Source organism: Equus przewalskii, chromosome 19, assembly GCF_037783145.1.
Source record: "Equus przewalskii isolate Varuska chromosome 19, EquPr2, whole genome shotgun sequence".
Taxonomy (NCBI): Eukaryota; Metazoa; Chordata; class Mammalia; order Perissodactyla; family Equidae; genus Equus; species Equus przewalskii.
Genome location: NC_091849.1, coordinates 11,507,608 through 11,523,745, shown reverse-complemented (window position 1 = coordinate 11,523,745; position 16,138 = coordinate 11,507,608).

Here is a 16,138-nt window from a genome sequence, read left to right as displayed (position 1 = left end):
GCGTGATTTCGAGATCCTGAGAAAGGGTGGTCCCGTGCTTTAGAAAACAAGTGATTTAATAGCATAACTATATACTTTGAAAGGATTACTTCCCCTGAAGTAGCAAGGTTTGTTAACACCCACACAGAGGACATGGAGTTCCTACATCCAAACAGATCCAAAAAGTGGCCTGAGATCTCTGGGAGGTCGGACTGTGATCAGCCTCTCAGAATCGTTGTAACACTCAGTAAAACCAAATACCCTCTGTCTAGGGGGAATTGAAAATTAATCTCAACTGAAAAAAATTCTATTTAAACCCATAAAACTCCATCATATTCTCCACTCCTCGCTCCTTTCTAATCCTTTCTAGCACCCTCAAATACATTTTGGCAGTAAATGGAGTTTAACTCCTTAATTAATTTATTAAGTAATTAACATTATGACTATTTCAAATCTTATATATTCTCATTTCATGTCATTCGGAAAAAACTAAAACTTTGATTTTTCAGAAACCGGTTTTTCAAGATGGATAGAATAAATGGTCTTATTTCTATTGCAAATTTGGACACATAAGAGTTTTCACTATCTTTCCACAATTCAAGAAGAGAAGCTAAGGCGAATTCTCCAAACATACTAGCATTGTGATGACAAGCATAGTAGAGAGGAAAATACAGCTTTCGAGGCCATCTAAGTTTTGCTCTGTGTGTCTTATTACGTAATGAAATTCTTGGAATAAAAAGGTCCAAAAAATCCAAAGTGGTAGTGGTGGTGATTAAATTTACTATCATTTTATAAATGCTATAAATCTGTAGTGTCCAATATGGAAGCCACCAGCCACATGTGGCCATTGAGCATTTGAAATGTGGCTGCTCTGAATTGAGATGTGCTGTAAGTGTAAAATACACACTAGATTTCAAAGACTTAGTATGGAAAAAGAATAAAAATATCTTATTAATAATTTATATATTGGTTCTATTTTGAAATAATATGTTGGATATATCGAGTTAAATAAAATGTATGATTAAAATTAATTTTACCTGTTTATTTTTATATTTTTAGTGTAGCTACTAGAAAATTGAAAAGTTTATATGTGGCTTGCATTTAATTTTTATTAGACAACACTACTATAAATTTTATGAAAACACAAAGAAAGTATTTATTTCAGTTGGCCTTAAGGTATTTTTTTAAGCAATTTTAAAATTGTTTTTAAGCAAGAATCACCCTAAGGAGCCATCAAGATTAGATTAGTAAGTACATGCTTTGTATACTGACCCCCACCCACCCTCTTGGCTTCAAAAGAGAACAATGACAGACAGAGTATAAATAAGTAAGTAAAATGATATAAGCACATTCAAAGCACCATAAGCATCTACATGGACCAACTGCATGGACCAAAAAGCAAGACAATCAGTAGCAGACAGCACCAAGATCTGGGCCTGCTTCTGGGGCAGGAAGCAGGCAAAGACCTCTGGGAGTTTGGTTCATCTGAGGTCATGGTAACCAAAATTATCCATATAAAGTGTCAACAGGAATCAAGCTGGAGACTGGAATAGAACTCCCCCTGACTGAAAAAAAAAAGATTGAGAAAAGCTCTATTAATTGTTGCCTTGGAAATCTACTTGAATTGGTAGGACATAAAAACAGCCTCATCTCCAGGATCTGAAAGATGCTAACTGCTGGCTCTATGATAAGATTGGCCACAAACCTTAATCCTTGAGGTCATAATCCTTAACTATGTGAGCTCCAAACCTGCAATGTAAGACTTATTTTGTCAGCAAGCCCCAAGGATCCAGAGGAGGCAATGATAAAAACAACTCAAGAGGGAGGGATGGGTAGAAAAAGAAAACCTTAATTCCTTCTCAAAATAATCCTAGAAACTATGTGTGTAACACTAAGACAGATAGCCAACATAAATCACTAAGAAGATATACTTAACCAAACAAAATTAAAGTACAAGAATAGTCTGACAAAGACTTTTAGAGAGCTAAAGGAGATAAGTGAAAGTATAACTTCCAGTAAAAATAGAACACAGAATCATCAAGCAAAAACAGGTAGACATTAAAACAGATCTAAAAGAAACAATGTAAAAAATTTAGACATGAAGATCATTTATTGAAAAAAGTTTTAATAGACTGTGCAGAATCAGGGAATTGTAAGATAGTGCTGTACTGAGAATTTCACTAGACTGCACCACAAGAAGACAAAGAGAGAAAAATATGACAAAACACTTAAAGGTCTTAGAGGATAAATAGAAAAATCTAATTTGTATATGTCTAATAAAATTTCCCAGAAAGGTAGAAAAACAATATTTGAAGAGATATTTGCTAATATTTTTTCCAGAACTGAAGAGAGACATGAGTCCTCAGAGTCAAAGTTAAATCCTAGGACCCAGAGGGAAAAATAAGTTATAATTACTACAAAATAATACATATAGTGAAATTACAAATCATCGAGAAAAAATGAAGGGGAAAAATCTTAAAAACAACTATAGTAAAAAGATTACTTAGAAAGGACTGACAGTTAAATGACAGCAGTGGTAGACACCAGGAGATAAAAGAATAATATCCTCAAAATGCTAAGTGACAGTATTTCAGTCTAAACTTTTATACCCACACAAACTATCATTCAAAAAAATGAAGAGAAATAAAGCTGTTTTTAGATAAAGACCAAGAGAGTTTACCATCAATCAATCTCTCACGAGCCCAAATATTAAAGGATGTATTTAAGTAAAAGAAAAAGTGGACCCAGAGGAAAAGCATGGAATACAGGAAAGAGGGTATACATGATATTAACAAAAGAGGTTGATTAATTTAATTTAATGTCAACTATTTAAAAAGATATTTTAGCAATTTTTGGGAAAAAGTTTTAAAAACTCCAGGAAGTGGTTGTTTAATGGGTAGTTAAACATGCCCAATGAGTTTGTAACATTCCAAAATTTCATGGATAAATTTAGACTTCTCAAAAAATATTATAGTCAAAGATTGGAGGGCCAGCCCCATGGCCGAGTGGTTAAGTTCTTGCGCTCCGCTTCGGTGGCCCATGGTTTTCACTGGTTCGGATTGTGGGTGGGGACATGGCACCACTCATCAAGCCATGCTGAGGCAGTGTTCCACATAATAGAACTAGAAGGACCTACAACTAGAATATACAACAATGTATTGGGGGAGTTTTGGGGAAAAGAAGAAGAAAAAACAAAGAAGAAGATTGGCAACAGATGTTAGCTCAGGTGCAAAAATAAAAGAGATTGGAGATGGTAACTAAAAATAATAGAAATAATAGAATTAAAATAATAGAAATGCTTGCAAAACAGCAGAGTAGGGAGAAAGATGCATGGAGAAAATTTTTAAAAAAACGAAAAACAAAAAAAAACTTTATCCAAAAAAAAAGCACGGAAGTTATATATTTTTTAAAAATCCTGTAAAAATGAATAGTAAAAAGAAAATACGGTGGTAGAAATAAGTGCAACTATATCAGGATTGTAGCAATAAAAATGGATTAAATTTATCTGATAAATGACACAGATTAGTAGGTTGGAGTTTGCTAAGCCAGCTATTTGCTGTTTATAAGAAACCTTAAACAAAATCAAAACACAATCACTCAGACAGATTGAAGTATGGGAAAAGTGGTTCCATGAAATTAATAAAGAAGGAAATTTTGTGTAAAAATATCAATCTTAGACAAAACAGAATTTCAGACACAACACAATAAGGATAAATATGTATACTATGTAATAATAAAAATAAAAATCCACCAAGAGACAGCAAACACAAACACATATTCATAGAACGTATTCAGAGAACATTTTACATTTTCTCGTAAATAACTCATGAGGAAAAAAGGAAATCACAATACACGTTGAAAAATGTCCATATACTTTATGTATTCTGAAGTTATAATTTAGTGACATAGAAATTTAGGGCAATTACAGAATATTTACAACAGAATAAATGTACTACTTTTAAAAATTTTTAGATGTAGCTAAAATGTTTTTAAAGGTAAATATATAACTTTAAGTAAACTAATTAAAAATTGAAAAATGGATGAATTAAATTTGCAACTTAATAAGCTAAAAAAAAAGCAAATCCAAAGAAATTCAAAAGAAGGAAAGAAAGCAGAAATTAATAATATACAGAAAAGAGAAACAGTATAGATGATGAACAGAAACAATACTTGTTTTTAAACAGCTTTAACAAAATGTAATTCACATACCATATAGTTTGCTCACTTAAAGTGAACAATTCAATGTTTTTAGTATATTCACACAGTTGTGCAACCGTCACCACAATCTAATTTTAGAATATTTTCATCACCCTAAAAGGAAACCCTCTGCCTCTTAGCAGGCACTAGGCAATCGGTCACTACCCTGTGGCCATCAGACAGCAACTAACCTACTTTCTTTTTCTCTACACGTGTAGTAATCAAAAAACTTATCGCAATGAAAAGTCTAGTCCTAGTGGCCTCCCTGGTGCATTCTACCAAGGGTTTAAAGAAGAATGCCTATCCTTATAAACTTTTCCAGAAAATAAAAGATGAGGCGACACTTTCTAACTCATCGTACAAAGCCAGTATTACTCTGATAGCAAAACCAGACAAAGACATCACAAGACAAGAAAACTACACGTGGGCTCTAGGACCTGCCAGGAAGTTTTGCATCACTCAGCCTCAAAAGTCAAACCTGTCACCAGCAGCAAGAGAGTGAGCCATGAAGAATGTGCCATTGATACAAATGCCTGAGTCCTCTGAACAGAAGGCATTTTGATTTGCCCACATTGACACAGACTGGCGCATGCCTACAAGAGGCAGCCTCCAGAAATGGGAGCTGGTCTTAGAGTCTATGACACTGTATATTCCATTCCTAGTTACAGAAAAAGTGCTTCAAGTTTGGAAGCTCCTCCTCTTTGAAAGATTGCACTAGTTTCATGACTGATGGCAAGTCCATCCTGTGCACAACTCCTGTTGAGTTCAGCAAAGTCAGGATTCATTCATTTTCACCCTCAGAGAATCTTTCCTCATTATCCTCACCCATAGCAACCCAGGGCCAAGCTCTCTTTTCCATTCTGTGTCAAAATCTCTCCGAATCTTCATTCACATTAAAGTCTAAATGAAGGATAACAATACAAAGAATGGTTCAACCAGACTATGTGCATTTTACCAGAGATTTGAGCTTAAACTTAAAGAGTAGCAATCAATCATGTCTGTCATTAGACAATTTTATAGGGAATAATTTAAGGGGCAAGATCTTGTGAGTATAGAGGGTCTCTGGATTTTCCTAGACTCTAAAAACAATACATACACTAAGAATCTACTTTAATCCTGATGTCAAATTCTAAGTTGCTAGAAACATAAAGAAGTAAGCACCATAGGTATACCTGTTTGCATAGAGTTCTTGAAATTTGTCCAGGATATGCACAGTAGAGGTCCTGTAAGCAAAGTAAACAGGATACACTAAGGAAACATATCAATATCCAGGTTGTGCTTTCTAGAAGAAAATTTGTCTTTCCTTTCAGTGATATATGCGGCCAAGATTGTTGAAAACTTCTGTAGCTGCAGCCTCAGAAAATATGTATAAGTGACTTTAAAACTCATTAATTTCAATAATATGGGACCCTCGAGCAGATCTTCAAATCCCTTAATGATTTAGAAGATGTTTCTAGTATCTGATAACCAGTCACTTTGAATCATGAGTATTTAGTACTATAATCACTGAGGAATGTGTGGCTGGGCCTCAGAAAGCCCTATTTCCCTCGTTTGCCTCTGAGATTAAAAGCATCCAAGAGACAGGTATTGTGTTTGCTCTGGGACCATGCAGTCCCTTAATTCCAGTGGCACCATCTGGACTAAGTCCGCTTTAAGACCAGCTAGGTGAGGGCTTTTAATCATTGGCAGATCTCTTATCACAAAGTCAGATCTCTGTAACTACCAGGGGCTTAATCCTTCCCTTGCAATGCCATATAAAGTGTTAGTCCTCAACTTTTTCATTAGAAAAAGAGAAGGTTGTAGTATAGGAAATCTGATGAATCTCAAGGGTGAGCTCATGGGTTAAAACTGAGGACAGCTAAAATACTAAATGAATGGTGGAAAGATCTTAAATTTCTATTAATGTCTTTAGGTTACAAAAGTAGGGCATATGAAAAAAAGGACTCATATGAAGACAAATACGAAGGTGGAAGCAGAAAAAAAGCTTTCAGTTAAGGAATGTTTCCAAGAGACGGCACTGGGAGACAGTTTATTTTATTATGTAATAAAAAGGAAAAATAGAGATTTTCTTTTTTTGAAGGATCAGGCCAAAAGAGTTTTTAGGATATGTTATGAACTCATTCACAGAGGCATCAACATACTTTAGGGCAAAGTTGTCTAAAAATAACTTGCTTCATCAGTTCTGGGACTTTTTTTCAGTCTTTGGCCAAGAATCCAATTAATGTGTGTTGTTTTTCTCTTTCAGGCAATTTTATGTGGCTTTTATATCTCATACTCTTTTATAAAGAAAAGTCAGATGGCCAAGTGGATGTGAATAATATGATATGTTAGTAGCTAAGATGCTAAGGCTCATAATGCAATTACTTGAGTCCCTCTGGCCCAGGACATTTATAAAGATCAGTTAACTCAGTTAAGCTCTCTTTCCCTCTATCCCCAGGTTCCACCATACTTCAGAGCTGGAACTCAGACTCTCTGCCTCTATGAAACTAGCAGTGAGTGAGCGAGTGAAAAAGGACCTGGAAATAGGAGCCAGCTAGGGACTTTAATCCTTGCTGAGAGCTTACGCAGGTAACTACCTGGCAAGATTTAAATTTAAAGGCTGAAGCTGGCCTATCTTCCTGGGGCATCAATGAATAATAATAAAACATTTTAATAACAAAACGATGTCAAATATATTAAGGAATAGGATGCACACGAACCTTTAAGTTAAAACACAGTAGACTTCAAGATATTTCATGACTATTTTTTTCAAGTGGGCCACTTGAGGCTGAGTCTCTGACCTACTGGAAGCCTCTTACCACACAATATAAAGCATAACATCAGGAAACAGCTGTGGTGGAATATTCACTTGAGGGAGTATTATTATAAATCTAACAAGACGTTTGAGACAGATCACCATTAGCTATGGATTTTAATATTGGAGCAGACTTTAAAGTTAACCTGGCCTAAACAGAAACTAGAATCCAAACAAAGAGACAACCCACCAATTGGGAGAAAATATTTGCAAATCATACATCTGACAAGGGGTTAATCTCCATAGTATATAAGGAACTCTCACACCTGAATAAAAAAACAAACAACCCCATCAAAAAATGGGCAGAGGAGATGAACAGACATTTTTCCAAAGAAGACACACAGATGGCCAATAAACACATGAAAAGATGTTCAACATCACTAACCATCAGGGAAATGCAAATCAAAACTATACTAAGATACTACCTTGCACCTGTTAAAATGGCTATAATCACTAAGACTAAAAATAACAGTTGTTGGAGAGGGTGTGGAGAGAAGGGAACCCTCATGCACTGCTGGTGGGAATGCAAACTGGTGCAGCCACTATGGAAAACAGTATGGAGATTCCTCAAAAAACTAAAAATAGAAATACCCTAAGATCGAGCTATCCCACTACTGGGTATCTACCCAAACAACTTGAAATCAACAATCCAAAGTAACATATGCACCCCTATGTTCATTGCAGCACTATTCACAATAGCCAAGAAGTGGAAGCAATCCAAGTGCCCATCGACTGATGATTGGATAAAGAAGATGTGGTATATATATATATACAATGGAATACTACTCAGTCATAAAAAAAGACAAATTCATCCCGTTTGCAACAATATGGAAGGACCTGTAGGGAATTATGCTAAGCAAAACAAGCCAGACTGAGAAAGACAAATGCCAGATGATTTCACTCATATGTGGAATATAAACAAACACATGGACAAAGAAAACAGCTCAGTGGTTACCAGGGGAAGCGGGGTGGGGGATGGGCACAGGGGGTGAACGGGAGCACTTATGTGGTGACAGTCAAGAAATAATGTACAACTGAAATCTTACATTGATGTAAACTATTATGAACTCAATTAAAATTAAAAATTAAAAAAAAAAGATAAGCTGGCCTAACCTATTACTTTAAAGATGAAATTGAGAACAAAGATAAAAGGTAGAGAAAGGTCTTGGGTGGGTTTTCCTTTCTCCCTAACAGACTCCAGGGCTAAGGTTTTCCACGCACTGAGCTAGTGACCATTCTCCAAATACGCCATTGTGTATTTGCTTCAATCTTCCTTTTGCATGAAATGTCTTCTTCCTTTGGAAAAGTTTTACTCTCAATTCAAGACCCAGCTCAAAATCATCTCCTTGGGGAAACCTGTCTATACTCACCCAGGCAGACTAAGCTGCTTTCTCCCCTGTGTTCTAAGAGACCTTTAAATATAATTTTGCTTTAGTCCCTCTCATCTTAAAAAAAAAATAAATATACCCCTTTCTGACCCCCCTCTCCTGCCAACCTATCCATCTCCTCCCCTTCACCGCTATGGTTCTCAAAAGAATTGCTTCCATATTCAGGCTATACTTCCTCCCCTGCATTTACTACTCAGCCCACTCCAACCGGCTCCTGACCTCTCACCTCCGCTGAGGTTATTTTTGGTAAAGTCACCAATGACTTCTGTGCTACCCAATCCCATGGCTGCTTTTCAGTTCTTATCATACTTGTCCTCTTTTGAACATTCTACACAGTTGACCACCAGCACTTCAAAACACCCTTGGCATCTGGGACACCACACTCTACTGGTTTTCCTCCAATGACTTAAGGCATTTCTCTCAACCTCTTTGGGAGTTCATCCTCCTCTCCTGAATGTTTAGTGTTAGAGTTCCTCAGAGCTTAGACCCCAATAATACTCTTCTCTCTCTTTCCTTTATTTCTTGGTTATATTGTCCATTCCCTGTCTTCAAATTCTGTATCTATCAATGATTCTCAACAATATGTCTATAGGTAAGATCTCTCTTTCTGAGTTCTAGGTTGTAGATCCAATTGTTTACTTCCATTGCTAGCACTGTCATGATTATAAGTGATAAAATCCCACCAAAAACTAGCTAAGGTAAAACAAAACAGAACGAGACAGAGAGAGACAGACAGACAGAGGGATACCAGAGAGAGTGTTTGATAGAGACAGTCAGAGAGTCAGAAAGAGGAAGAGAGACATTGGTTAATAGACAGATACTGACTCTCAACTCATGTAACCAAACTCGGAGCAGAAGCAAGAGGACTCCAGTATTCCTCCTCTCCAACTCTTGTTTCTGTGCATAATCTGTGAACGTGTGTCTTCATTCATTTAAGCCAACATAATCCCCATCAAGGGGACATACCCATCAACGGCTCTGACCAGAGTGTAAAAGATCTCTTTGCCCTCTCAGATTAAGAGAAGAAATTTCATTGGCCCACTGAGGCTCACATGGCTTTTCCATGAATCAGTCCTTGTGGCCTGGGAGTTGAGATACTATGATTGATTTAGATTGGGTCACATGCACACCTCATAATTACTAGAGGAATAATGTGGGGCCAGGCAGTCACATAACAGGTATCAGTCAAACTATTCAACATTTCCACTGGGATCTTTCACAGGTATCTCAAGGCAATAGTACTCAAACTTAACCAGTAATGTCTCTCCAAAAAACATGATTCTCCTCCAGTATTTTCAATCTCAAAAATGACAACAACATTTATGGGATTGCTCAGCCAAGAGACATAGGATTTATGCTTGACAGTCCCTCTCCCTTATTGTCACCACCACCCCACCCACCATCCAATGATCATGGTCTACTAATTCCAAGCTATGTTTTTGATCCGTTCATTTTTTTCTGTCTCCCAAACCACCGTTCTAGGTCAAGTTGATGTCATGTTATAGATTACTGCAGTGGCATCCTAACTGGTCTCCTACTGTCCTCTCTGGATCTCCTTCCCAGTTTTTATCTTCAAAGCAGAGTGATTTGCTAAAATTTAAAAGTCACCATACCTAGCTCCTGCTTAAAATCTTAGAAAAGCTTCTCACTGCTCTTAAGATAAACCCTGAATCCTTAACTTGCTCTCCAAGCCCTGGGTGTCCAATCTCTGCTTTCATTCCTAACTTCATCTCTTCCCACTCTCCCCTTTCCCTCACTCAAAATATTTCCGCTGTATCAATCTTTCAGTGTCTCATATGTAATTTGAGCTTTATTGGGCTACAGGGCTTTCACATGAGCCAGGCGAACACACCTTGTTTTATCCTTTCTACCCCCTGCACTTCTTCAAATCACTTATCACAATTCTAATAGTTATTTGTACCAATTTTTAACTGTAAGGTTCATAATGGCAAAGACTGCATCTGTTTTGTTTGACATATTGCGTACCACCTAGGAGATGCCCTGTCAATATTTAGTGAATGAACAGCCATCCAATTTTATTATATTCTTTGTGCATCTATTCTGGCAAAATATGAACTCATTCTTTTATTTCACAAATATTTATCGAGTTGCCACCTGTGCTAAGGAGTTAAATATCACAGAGGCGTGAAGAAGATAAATGAGGTCCTTACCTTTGGAAATTGATAGACTTTTTACTGTGCTAAGGAAACTATGTATTTTCTCTTTCTTTATCTCAATTCCTGGCAGATAGCAGCTATGGAAGATTTACTGAATGAATAAATGAATGAATTAATGGGTACTCTGAACTTGACCATCAACTACTCCATCTTCTTGTCACTATTCCTAATTTTATGTGTTCAGAATGACCAAAAGACTCATGGCAGAAGAGAATGGGCCAGAGCCCATGGGTTTCCTGGGCAATGAGCTGAGACAAACATAATGATCACCCACTAGGCAGAAGTGAGATAGGGAGGTCCAAGACGGAATATTGGCACAAGGGAGGAAGGAAGGCTCTAGATATATGGCATCTGGGAGCCTTGGAGCAAATTGTTGGGAGGAAAATGGCAATGTCAATGGAGTAAGAAAGGAAGAAGAAGGAAAAGAATCAATAAAGAGCCAAAATCTGCCTATTTTTCGGTGAAGTTTTTTTTTTAAAGATTTTATTCTTCCTTTTTCTCTCCAAAGCTCCCAAGTACTTAGTTGTATATTTTTAGTTATGGGTCCTTCTAGTTGTGGCATGTAGGATGCCGCCTCAGCGTGGCTTGATGAGTGGTGCCGTGTCTGCGCCCAGATCCAAACCAGTGAAACCCTGGGCCGCCGAAGCGGAGCATGCAAACTTAACCACTCGGCCACAGGCTCGGCCCCTGAAGTTTCTTATTTAATGTCTGTCTCCTACTCTGCATTATGAGCTCTGTGGCAGCAGGAACAATGTCTCTCTTGATTATCAGAGCACCCCTAGTGCAAATCGAAGCAATCAAGCTTACTTGATGAATGAATGAATGCTCAGGCAGAGCAGGCTCCAGGTCTCAGAATTACAGCTCTAAGAAGCTAATGAGGCCAGGAAACCTGTTCCTATACCTCACACCACCCATAGAACACCCTTCCAGTGGCTGGTTCTGGAGCTCACCCTCTCCACATAAGCAGGAAACCCTTGAGAGGAAGTTCTCACACCCAGATGTTCCAACCAGTCACCAGCCCCAGGCATCCGAAAACCACAGTCAAGAGACAAATGGATCCTTATCTCTGAGTTCACAGCTAAAAATTCTCAGAGGAAAGAAACAAAACAAAACAAAACCTCTTATTGTCAGAAATAAAAAATACAAAAATGCTTTTATGCCTAGAAAGCATAGATAGTATTAGTATGAATGCATAAATTATATTGAGTAATTTTTTCAGAAAACAAGTGGTAGTGGTATGAGGTATACAATATAGCACGGCTATGGGCACCTAAAGAGACGAGGGGATGCCTTTGGGGAGAAAAAGGAGACAAAAATTAAGGAGCCTGAAGATCTCAAACATAAACGTGGGGGAAATGACCCAGAGCAGCTGAAATTTTGTGTCTTTCCCATCTAGGTAAGAGGGGATATCACATAGTGGCTGAACATGTGACTTCTAGAATCCAGTAGCCTGGGTTTGAATCCCCTCACTGTTGATTCTGGACAAGTCATTCAGCATTTGCAGGGTTCAGTTATTTTGTTTGAAAATGACAATACAAATGAGAACCATCTCTTAAAGTCCTGAGAGTATTAAATGAAGGAATCCCCATTAAGCACATGACCTGTTTTACATGCTTGAAAAATATTAGTTATTACTCATACGCACACAAATGACTCGGCGGGAGGTGTGTGCACCATTTGGGCTGAGTTCTAACAGTGGAGATTCCATGGAGAAGCAGAGGAAAATGAGGAGCCTGGAGATAACCTTTACGAGAAGTGTCCAAGCGGAGCTGGGCACACAGGCGACACTCAATAAGTGATGACTTTCCTTCCTTCCACTTTGTCATCTCCCTATTTCTATGAAATGGAATGTTAAGTGCACGATTCTTTCTGCTTCTCTGTAGCTCCCCTGCACCCACGAAACTTTTTCTGGTCTGGAGACACAGCCCAGCGGCTACACCAAGGGAAAGTGGTCAAAATGCAAATCAGAGTTTCCCTTTGAAACAAATGCATATTTTAAGGCAATCATCCAGATGCACAACTCGCATTAAAATCTAATCAAGCACAGATAATGCAAAGTTGTAAAACCAGATTTTTTCTTCTTCTTCTTCATTCAGCATCTTAAGGGCCCTCTGCTCAGGAAGGGGCTGGGTGGTTGTTTCCTGGCTCCGGGCAATGGCGGGAAGGAAGTGAAGTTCAGTGCCCCTAGTGCCACCTCCTTCCTCTTTCCCCTTCCCCCTTCAACTCCCTCAAGCCTTTTGCCCCCAACGCTGGGCCCAGAACGGTCCATAGATTCCCAGCCAAAATTGTCTCTCAAGAAGGATCTGAAACTTATTTACATTAAAATACAAATGAAGGTTGCCGCTGAGAGCATGGCCCTGAAGTCGGCCTCACCTGAAAACCCCCGGCAGCATCTCACACTCACTCCACCAAAGGCAGAGACTCCTCCTTAGCGGCCTCCCTGACCCTGCGAGCTGGTATTTTTCAGATGGATTCTTCCTGGAATCCCTGAAATCTCACTGCTTGGGCTGTAAGTTAATCAGCAGAGTTCAAACAAAGGCACGAAGGGTTAGGGAGGGCAACTGGTACTGCAACAATGGTAAGCATCTTCCTTCCTTTTGGCAGAAAGAGGAGGAGACACACTCAGCAATTCCCACCTCCCCTGAATTTAAAATCACCTGAAGCATTCATGTATCGACAACCAGAAGCCCTTTCGACCCTCTCAGAGGTCTGGGTTAAAACCCTGGAAACCAACTGTAGTACCCAGCATTGTGGGGTCGTGGAGAGGATTAAATGAGGGAGTTATGGAGAAAGCCCTGGCCTTCGCACCTGCCTTAGCAGAGTTGGGCATTATTTGAATCTCTCCTCTCGCTTCCTGCAGCCTCACTTGGAAGCTCGAGTCTGAGTCCCTCAGTCCCTGCTCTCTAACTGCCAGTTGCAGACCTTGGTGAAGAGCTGCTCTTTCCTCTCTGATCTAGTTTACATGTTGCTAACAGATTCCTCTTTCTAAAGTACAGTTCTGAGCACGTCCAAGAATCCACACTCCACTCGACCCCACGGCACACTCACGACCCAACCTTCACACGGTAGCAAGGGTTACCTTTTAAAAATCAGATTGTTTCATTTCCACGTTTAAAATGAAACGCAAACTCTTTACAGCAGCTTTCAAAGCCCCTATAGGACCTGGCCCCTGTTCATCTTTCCAACACTATCTCCTGCCATTTCCCCTGCTCACTGGGCTCCAATCACACTGATGTGATTGGTCCTCCAGCCACACTGCTCCCTCCTGCCTCAAGGCCTCCCTGCTGCTGTTCCCTCTGCCCAGATTGCTCTTCCCGCAGACCCTTGCAGGACTGGCTCCATTGCATGGCTAGTTCTCGGCTCAACAACTACCTCCCATAGGCAGTTCCTCCAGGATTAATCACATTCACCTTTTAATTTTTCCAGCACTTCTAAATCTAAAAGGTAATCTAAATTTACCTTGTATATTTATTTGTTTTCTTACTACTACCTGTCTAACCCCTCCAGGAGCTAAGTTCCTTGAGGACAAGACCCTGGTTTTCCTGTTCACTGTTCACTGTTTGTCTCCACTGTGTAGAAAGCAGTTGATACATTGTTGACTTTCCTTTTTTTTTTAAAGATTGGCACCTGAGCTAACATCTGTTGCCAATCTTCTTTTTCTTCTTCTTCTTCTCTCTAAAGCCCCCCAGAATGTAGTTGTATATTCTAGTTGTAGGTCCTTCTGGTTGTGCTATGTGGGACGCTGCCTCAGCATGGACTGATGAGCGGCGCCATGTCCACACCCAGGATCCGAACCGGCGAAACCCTGGGCTGCTAAAGTGGAGCAAGCGAACTCAACCACTCAGCCAGGGGGCCAGCCCCACCATGGTTGACTTTCAGTAAGCATTTTGCAATAGAACCATGTCATCCCTGTGTTCAAATCCTTCCACAGTTGTACATCGTTTTCAGAATCTAAAACACACTCCTTGGGGGGCTGGCCAGGTGGCATAGTGGTCAAGTTCGTACAGTCCGCTTCAGTGTCCTGGGGTTTGTGGACCTGGATCCCGGGCATGGACATGCACACCACTCATCAAGCCATGCTGTGGTGGCATCCCACATACAAAACAGAGGAAGACTGGCACAGAAGTTAGCTCAGGGACAATCTTCCTCAAGCAAAAAGAGGAAGATTGGCAACAGATGTTAGCTCAGGGCCAATCTTCCTCACGAAAAAAACCACACAATCCTGGCCTACCAGTGAACAGTCTCCATGGTTTTGCATTAATCCATGTGCTACACTATGTTTATGCAGCTCCCTTATGATAACAATTAACACATTAAATTGAAATGATCTGCATGGGTTTCTGACTCCTAACCTTTGCTCCTCAAAGTGAGGTTTGTGGACCAGCATTACTGGCATCATCTGGGAGTTTGTTAGAATTACAGAATCTGAAGTCCAGCATCACACCCATGGAATCACCAGCTGCATTTTAACATGGTGAATAGGGTGTTCATTGAGCCATATACACGCCTCGTAATTACTAGAGGCACAATAAGTGGCCTGGCTGTCAGTCACCCAGTGAGTGTCAGCTCAACTTCTCACCAGTCCCTCCTGGATCTCTCACAGGTGTCTCAAGTGGATAATGTCCAGACTGAACTAATAATGGACCTCCAGAAAACGTGGTTCTCCTCCAGTGTTTTCAATCTCAGAAAATAAGAAATAATGTCCTATGCTAATTTATGAGCTATTCAAAGGCTTTATTATTCTGCTTGGGAAACTGGGGGAATGGGAGTGACGTTCTCTGAAATAGGGAACATAGGAGGATTGGGCGGAGGTGGGCAGAGAGAGAATGGCTTTCATTTTCCCGTGAGAAAGCCAGCGGATAGATATCAGTAGCTGGGCAGATATGTGAGTTTGGAACTCATGTGAGACATCAGGGTTCAAAAATAGACTTTGGAGCCAACCTACAGCAGCCAGGGTCGAATCAGTATTTACTGACCAGTGATCCCCCTGTTTTCCTTGTTGGTTCACCCTTCAAGATGAACTCTTCAAGATAGCTCACGTCCTAACCTTTCTCCCTAAACCTCCAACACCTCCTCCTCAGACTTCAGACTTGGGTGATGACCTTCTTTCCTATTTCTCAGAGGAAATAGAAATGGTCAGCAGGGGTCATGCATCCACTCACACCCCCATACCTGTAGTCCGCCCTTGCTCTTCATGAGAAGCTGTTGATGACTTTGTTCAATTAACATTTGTTAAGTGAAGCACAGGGTGTGGGATTGTGAGTCTCAGTTCAACCAAAGACCACAAGAGAAATTGAAAGAGAGAGGTTTATTACTCACTGGTCATGGAAGAAGTCCACAGCATGACGCCAGGGGTCACGAGGTGAGGTCAAGGCAGGGTGGAGGCAGAGAAAGCAATAGGACTGGGGCACATGCCTTTATTAGGGTCGTGGGTGGAGTGCTTTGGGGTTCTTGGGCTAAAGTCAGGTTAGTCAATTCAAACCCAAATAAGCAGGGTTTTGGTAACTTCCCATTAGATAATAAGGGGCGCACGAGGGGAAGGCCCTGGAGGCAGGGGAGCCTGTGGATCGCAAGGGCTGTGGGGGAGTCATACCAGGACTTTG